Here is an 8306-nt window from a genome sequence, read left to right on the forward strand (position 1 = left end):
CTAATTAGCAAACAACTCAATCTGCAATCTTAATTTCCCTTTATCAACCGAGGTTACATATTCACAGAATCTGGTAATTAAGACGTGGATATCTTTGGGAGGGCCTTATTCTGCCTACCACATCAGGTAACAGACTATTACTCATGTATTTAACTGAAAACTTCTATGATTTTATGTAAAGTCCATCACATTTTGGGTGGGGGGAGGAGTAGTCCTTTATAGCACCACTGAGGAGAAATACTTACGTTTATTAACACCATTAAATAAAACCTTTGTAATGGACACTGTTGTTTTACTGAGTGGTCAAGTTCTAGTCCATCTTTTTGGTACTGGGAAATCTCTGCTTCCCCACTGATGAATCCAGGATTGCTAATCATGTGCCTTATCCTGGGTAAGAAGGAAAAACTTAACCTAAGACAGGCCAACTGAATTCTCTCGTTAGAAACTGAATTGTGGGAAAAGAACAAGATTGAAGACAATACATATTTTGTTGTTCCATTGGCTATTACGGCAAAAATGTCAATCAGCAACAGATATTTCAAATCTTTGGAGCTGTCTGGCTCCTGAGGATGCCAAGCCCAGTTCTTCAGCTTTCTTTTCCTTCCTACAAGCATCTGTATATTCTCCCAGTATTTTGCTTATATTAGTTAACTTCTAGCATGCAATCAAATTGATACTCTCTCATTCTTTGACCTCTGTGACTATATTTCCTGTTTCTCTCTCAGCTTGTCTAACCACTCCAGGCTCCTACCACGTGAGGTTCCTTTTAGAACTCTCCTCTCTTTTCTGTTCCATAATTGTCCATTCTTAGATGCTTTTTATTCTTTACATTTGCAATGAGATTTCAGTCAGAGCTGTGGCTTTGACTCTTATCTTTATACTGAATTCACAACTCCTGTATTGATCTAACTCTACTTTTGCCTGCTATTCATCATCCGCATTTAGATGTCACACTTCCAACTCAAACTCAGTAGGACCCAAGTCATATACCTCTCATTAATTTAAAAGCTGGTTTATGTTCTTCATTCCTGATTTCTGTTATCTAGTCCCCCAGGATGGAAAATTGATTAGGAGCAGTCTTTCTAATTTTTACTGTATTAGATATCTGTTGCTTTTACCTATCCTATATGACAATTTCTTTGAGAAAACTACACTTCTCTCATTCCATGTCAGTCATGGTACTCTGCCTCCGCCCTTCACAGAAATGGTTATGTGATTATACAGAACCAATATGTATAATCATTTATAATGTAATATTTATTATGATTATACTGTTATATTTTTTTATTAATTTTAGAGAGAGACAGAGATAACAAGCGAGCATGAACAGAGGGAGGGAGTTGAGGGAGAGGGAGAGAAAGATTCTCAAGCAGACACTACACTAGGTGTGGAGTCCAATGTGGGACTTGATCTATAACCCTGAGATCATGACCTGGGCTGAAATTAAGAGTTGGATGCTTAACAGACTGAGCCACTCAGGTGCCCCATTGCTATATTAGTATAATCATATGTAATACACACATAATAATTATAACATTTATAAATATGATGTTGGAAAAGAGAAGTCTTTAAGTAGCTAAGCTGGAAGGATATAAATCTGTCATATAGAGCAAGCCTGTCTGGCTCATTATTAGGAGAGAGTTTTATTTTAAAAGTGTCATCCTGGGGCACCTAGGTGGCTCAGTGGGTTGGGGCTCTGCCTTCAGCTCAGGTCATGGTCTCAGGGTCCTGGGATTGAGCCCCACGTCGGGCTCCCTACTCAGCGGGGAGCCTGCTTCTCCCTCTCTTTGCCTGGTTGTGATCTCTGTCAAATAAATAAAATCTTAAAAAAAAAAAAGTGTCATCTTAAACTGTAAGGATATCCATTAAACATCACAATTAAACATGACAAAGGAGAAGCCATGTTGTCAAAATGTCCCTTTAACCCACCCAAACATCTCAAACCCATGCTTTGCTGACCTTTGATAACCTCATTTTTTAAAGCTTCTTTTCCTTTTTTTAAACAAGAGAAAGTAGACAGGTACATGTTGGTAAATCTTAATTGCACAAATTCACATAAAGACACAGTGTAATCTCTGAGCACAATATACAGAGGAGGGATAAAGCTAGAATTCTATGTACTACTACACAGGGGCCTAGTACCTTCCAGCTTTCAGCATAGCTAAGGGAGCAGAAGGTTTTTCTTTTTTCCCCACAGAGCACAGTGGTGTTGATTCCATAAAGTTTTTGTTGAGACAAGGAGAAATAAAAATGAATTAGGAACAGAAGGGGGTAGAGATTCTTTTCCCACTATATTCCCCCTGAATAAGTTGAGAACCATGGTATAAAGGGAGAGAAAAGAGACTTCAGAAAACAGGGTGAATGAGCACCAGAGGGAGGGGGAAAACACTGCAACTTGATCCCAGGGATTGGAGAAAATTTAAAAAGGAAGGTTGGAATCCATCAGTGTTCCATTAAGTCATCTTCTCCTGCATCTCCTCCTTCCATCCCCTCATCATCATCTTCCTCATCTTGATCCTCATCTACTTCTTTAATATCTTCCAATCATTCTTCATCAGCAGCAGCATCTTATTTCCTTCCCCTTTTTCATCATCCATATGAAGAACCAAGTAGTACTATAATAGATTTGGCCAAATAGCATCTTTGATGACCACTCCTATCTCATTTGCACCTGCCTCAGAATGGTCAGTAAATAAGGTGGAGCTCTCTGGTTCCTCATGCTGTCTCTTCCTGCTGGTTTTATTCTGCGTTTGACTTGAACGTTTTGTCAAATCCTTTCCAGATATCCATTTGATTTCAGTGGACTTTGATGACGGATCACTACTCTTATTCAGATGAAATTCTTTGGGGAGAACTTTATTTTCAAAGTAAGGGTTTTCATCAAAATTAAAATCTATTCTGTAACCTGATTTTATATTCCAAGCAGTGCAGACACTTGTGGATGGCTGACATATGTTGTTACCCAAAGACTCGGGATTTTGGCAATAAATTTAAACCTCTTCTTGAAAAATGGTTGGCGGAGTTGTTACATATCTTTTCTACTTTCAAAATCACCTCAGTGGCTTGTTCATTAAGTCTGTTTATTTCATTTTGTACTTCATTAATATGTTCAGTTGCTTCTTGCTGTTCTTTTTCTCCCTTGGCAAGTGCTGAGAGGTTGACATCGCCTCTGGCTAGGGGGCAGGAGGCAATCTTGGTTTCTTCCTTTGAGGTAGGACTGAAGACTGCCATTTGGGAGCCATGCTGTGAGGAAACTCCATAAAACCAGGAGAGATGCACATCTGGAAGAAGTTCTGATTACTCCAAAGTTAACTTATCTTATTTTAAATAATTATTTACATGTCCATTTTGCCTTACACAAATACTTGATTTTATTCATCTTTATATTCTTATATCATGCTTTCTATATACTGTTTAAACATTTAAACATTACTGCTGAAACATAAATACAAGAAAACATTGTTATTGCAGGGTGGGCACAGGATTACAGTGACTTTATTTTAGGACAAAAATTATCCTAGTACTTTTTAACAGATGACTTAATTTAATCCATGTAACTTCACACTTTGGGAAACAAAGACCAAGGAAAATAAGGATAGTTGTGTGAAGGTCAAAGATAGTGACTATAACAGAACATGAATCCAGATTTTTCTGAATACAAAACTCAAACCCTTTCTACTTCATCATACACCACTCTGGTTTGTTACTGCCAATACTATGAATACAGTTTTATTTCAGTGGGCCAGATTCACCTTAGTCAAAGATGGGCTTAAATTGTAAAAGCTGAGATTTCATGAAAGCTCTTGCCCCACCTGTTCATGATTTCATAAAAAAACAAATGTTTTGTAAATTTAGGCGTTATTTTTGGTCTATAGGTATAGTCCAAAAATGCATAACACAAAACTGAAATAGCAGAAATTTAGCCATAGTTTTGTTGAAACACACTAGTATAACCAGAATATCCAAAATAAACATACCTTTTCTGAAATAGTGTATTACATATTAAGAAAGCAAAAAAAGTTGGTTTTGTTCTCCCCTCCAAGTATTTTTTTCCTTAAACCACTTTTTGTTTGTATTCTAGTCCTTACACAAGAGATAAGCTACAATTCTACTGTTACTAGCTCATTTTTGTTGACTTTGAGCAGGTTACTTAACCATAATCAACTATTTTAGTCTCCTCCTCTGTAAAAAAAAAAAAAAAAAAAACCGCAGAGACAAATATTGAAATTTAGATAATAATTCTGTCATCAAACAAAGGGATTAGAATTCAGCTCAAGAAGAAAACTTCGTACTGTACTACAACGACTTGAACAATTATCACAACATATTTGTAACTTATTAACTATAAAATTACTTCCTCATTTCGCAAGTATTATTCTGCCCTTTGCCTGATATTTAGTGTGGTATCATTTGGTTTTGGACATACAATACTGTACAATAATGAAATATCAGACTATGTGGGTTACTAATATTATTCAAAAAATTATAATCTTATGATGGTTAAGTAAGTTTTTACTTGCACTTATCTGGTATAAAATACAGTATAAAAACAAATGACCTGGTCATATTCTCCAACAATTACCAACTTTATCTTATCCATCCTCGTGATTATAAAGGAAAAACAAATATATCTGATATACATTATTTTTGAGGGTGTTTTGCTTTAAAAAGTCTTGGAAACCAAGTTAATAATATAATTAAAAACTACAAAATTAACTGAAATAACTATTTACTAGTTTTTCCCCATTTTCTCATTCCCAAGTAAAGAAATATCTCTAAGAAGAAAAGGGCTAAGGCTCTTAAATCTAGGGCCTTATTTTTCTCATCTGTAAATTGGGGATACTAAAATCTAGATCTTAATGTGGACTGAGATTACATTTGTCTCTCAGAAAAGGACACAAAACCTAGCATTCTTCCACTTACCATTTGACTGATCTTGCCCAAGTTACTTTACTTCTTTGAACTTTTGTTTTACTCATTTGTAAAATGGGGCTAATATGTCTAGTTTATGTAGGTTTGTTTTGAGAATCAGATAAAAAAATGTGAAAATATTTTTACATCACTCATTTGTAAAATGGGGCTAATATGTCTAGCTTATGTAGGTGTGTTTTGAGGATCAGATAAAAAAATGTGAAAATGTTTTTACAAAGTATGAGAAAATGTAAGACTAATTATTTCCAAAATGAAATATAATTTTCCCTGCTACAAAGTGCTGTAGATTCTCAGATAAAATATCATATGGAAAAGGACTCAAAGTCTTTTCTCTATAATGACCCACTTCTTATGTCTGCTTTCCTATAGAAACAGTTCTATCTTTGTACTTGTCTAGGTTATAGCAAAGTCACTTGTGGCAAAGGACAGCAATTGCCCCATGTTACTGCTAATCATTTCAAGAATAACTGAACAGTTAATGACATTTCTGCCCCTTCTGCAATGTAAAAAAACATTCTTGAAACACAGTTTTCTATGTGCTACATAAACAATAGTTTCCTATAGAGAACTCTTCTCTAATAATGAAAAGGCAACTTGTATATAATGACAACTAAATGACTATGAATGTTAACTAATTGAAAATTATGAAACTATATTCCTAAAGTATAATCTTCCTTGAATCAGAGAAGCAGTGTAAGCTGATATAACAAATAGTACAAGGAAAAAAGAATAAGAAGATATTTCTAACCGTTGATAATTTTTTTAATTAATAATTAATGTACTTTCTTAACCAATGATAAAGTTAAATTGAGAAAGGGACAAATTTTGTAAAGCTGAATATTTTACTTACTAATTTTCCAGAATGTAGTTATGATGTATGTAACTCTGTAATAGTTGTCAATAGTATCCTTTGCAAATTAATGATTTATTCAGCTGCCCTCTTAGTAGAGGCCTAGAACTCAAAATCTTGTCAAGAAAAGGGACAAATTATGCCTATAACCACTCTTTTATTATTAAAACTGGTCTATAAAAAGGCATACATTTAAAAACTCACCCCAATGAGGACAGTATGAATATTCCAGGGTTCTAGAAATATAAAATATACCAAAAAGTTGTCTTTAATTTGGTATTTATGTAGCTTAATGCTATTTAGTGAATTTTCCATGTATGTAGGGCAAATGTCACATCTATAGCACAAAACATGACTGGAAAGATGTGACATTGTTGCAACATTGTTACATGCTGACACAAAACCTATCTAGTCCAAACCCTTTTTTTTCTCTGTTATTTTTATATTAGCTGGATTTAATAGAAACCCTCAAAACCATACAGTAGTCCCTCCCTACTTATCTGTGGGGGATATATTCCAAGAACCCCAGTCAATGCCTAAAACCACAGATAGTTCCAAATCTCATATATACAATGTTTTTTCTTATGCATGCACACTACCTATGATATAGTTTAATTTATAAAACAGGCACAGCAAGAGATTGATGATAAATAATAAAATGGAATAATTTTAACAATTTATATTAACAATATTAATATAATATAATAAAGTTAGTGTATATGGTCTCTCTCTGATCTTACTGTTCTATACTCACCTCTCTCATGATGAGGTAAGATGATAAAATGCCTTCATGATGAGAAGAAATAAAGTGAAGGACGTATAGACTATGACTTAGTGTTAGGCTACCACTGACCTCCTGACAGGTCAGAAGGAGAATGACCTGTTTCCTGAAACTGTGGAAAGCAAAACTGGATAAGGGGGAACTACAGTATAATGAAATTCCCCCAAAAGTAAACTGTATCTTTTAATCTCTTCTATCTCAAATCAATGGATTTCAAATGAGAAAGCAATTTACCACAACATCCACGGGTTTCTGACCAACATTACAGAGAAAAGGATGGACTTTGGAGTGCAGCCACCTAGGTTTAAATCCTGCTTCCACCAGATGATAGCTGTGTAACCTAGAGTAAATTGCTTAACTTCTCTGTCCCTCAGTTTGCACATTAAATAACAATAGTAAAGCTACATTATCTCACAGGATTTTGAGGAACAATTTGTTAATATTTATACAGTACTTGGAATACAGTGTATATAATACAAATATTTGTTTAGTTAATTTAACAGAATTGATCATAAGATATAGAGTTTACCGAGGAACTTCTTCAGTTAGCACTCCGTTTTTGTCAGGAATGAAAAATATTTTTTTAAAAAATTCTGAAAAATATCCTCAGCTTACTTTCAAGTCAGCAGGTGTCCATTAAACCCTGTGCATCTGGTGCCTTGGGGACACAAAACAGGTTTATGTGGTCTCGCCCTCGGGAAGTTAACAGACTTTCCGCACTAGGTTTGGAACAAATGCTCACAGAACAGAGTTCAAAGGAACATGCAAAAGGAAAATACTACACTGCCCCATAAATCACCCGATAAATAAAGGTACTTGAAAATTCAAGTGCTCTAAGTATATGAGTGGGTGCTCTATGTATATCGATGAAAAGCAATTATCAATTGGGAATGCATTTAACATCTACACAGAAAGGTGCTAAATACAAAGCCTCGCATCAACAGACATTGTGCAGAAGTAAAATTTTCCTTATCTCCGTCTGGGATGTCTGATAAAACCTGAGTGACCCCACAAAAGCGCGGTGAATGAAACCCGCACTGGAAACATCCAAGGGCTTGCGACGGATGCCCGAGAACCCGGAAGACAACGTGCTCACGGGCTCGGCGAATACCTGCATCTGAGGCTCCCAGCCACAGTCGAGATTAGGGACGAGGCTGTTGCCATGGCACGTGCTGACCAGTCTGCCCCCGCCAGAAGCAAGAACGACGGGGCTCCCCTCGCATATGATCTTCTACACGTACGTGCTGTTCTCCCCGGCCTGTCGGGACAAGGCAACTTTGAATGAGGAGCCGCCGGGATACGGCGCACAAAGCAAGCAACCGAGCGCCCACACGGCTTCCCGCGGCCCCGCTCCAGGGCATGGGGGACTCCAGGCTGAGAGATGACAGGTTCCTCGAAGCTAACGGTTCTCACGCCACCTCCCACATCTCAGGGATGAACATCCGAGCTCCATCCCGGGCGAGAACACCCAGTTCAGCGGGCCGCCGAGGTGCCGGTCAGAGTTACCCCACTCAGCCGCCCCCGATCAGGGCCCCTCACCCCGTCGCCCTCGTCCGGACCATACGTCACTTCCGGCGCGCGCCCGCCCGCGGAGAAAGAACCGGGCCGGGGGGGGGGGGGGGGGCAAGGGGGCGGGGCGGGGGAAAGGGGAGTGTCTGCCCCCGCCGCCGCAGCAGCCGCGGGTGCTACAGCTGCTGCCTCCCGGGCTGAGGAGTTGGCTGAAGCCCTGCCTTCCGAACCGGC

The 8306-nt window shown here is 37.7% G+C and overlaps 1 pseudogene; it reads right to left on the reverse strand.

The window, feature by feature from the left end:
* Positions 1 to 1939: 1939 nt before the first annotated feature.
* LOC111143312 lies at positions 1940 to 3383 on the reverse strand (annotated as a pseudogene).
* Positions 3384 to 8306: the final 4923 nt, after the last annotated feature.

Source organism: Enhydra lutris, unplaced genomic scaffold (assembly GCF_002288905.1).
Source record: "Enhydra lutris kenyoni isolate GAN:26980312 unplaced genomic scaffold, ASM228890v2 scaffoldscaffold9, whole genome shotgun sequence".
Lineage (NCBI taxonomy): Eukaryota > Metazoa > Chordata > Mammalia > Carnivora > Mustelidae > Enhydra > Enhydra lutris.